This window comes from Otolemur garnettii, unplaced genomic scaffold (genome assembly GCF_000181295.1).
Source record: "Otolemur garnettii isolate 467f Iridium unplaced genomic scaffold, OtoGar3 scaffold00046, whole genome shotgun sequence".
Lineage (NCBI taxonomy): Eukaryota > Metazoa > Chordata > Mammalia > Primates > Galagidae > Otolemur > Otolemur garnettii.
In genome coordinates, this window is record NW_003852441.1 from 13764108 (window position 1) to 13764559 (window position 452).

A 452-nucleotide genomic window follows, 5' to 3' on the forward strand; every position below is an offset into this window, starting at 1 on the left:
AAAAAAAAAAGTCTTTTTTTTTGTTTTTGAGACAGAGTCTCATAATTTCGCCCTGGGATTGGGTGCTGTGGCGTCATCCTAAAATCATAAGCTCACTGCAACCTCAAATTCTTGGGTTCAAGTGATCCTCACGCCTCAGCCTACTGACTGGCTGGGACTATTTTGCAGGTTTTGGCCGGGGCTGGGTTTGAACCCACCACCTGCGGTATATGGGGCCAGTGCCCTATTCCTTGGACCAGAGCTGCCGCCCTACCTGGCTAGTTTTTTTATTTTCAGTCGCTCCTTCTCAGGCCTCAAGCAGTCCGCGGGTCTCCGCCTTCCAGAGCGCTAGGATTATAGGCCTCAGCTGCTGTGCCTGGCCTAAAATTGTCTTTTACCTTTCTGTTTCCCCAACCATCCCTGCCAGATTCTCAAGTACTCTACCTGGCTCTGTTAACTTAAAAAAAAAAAAA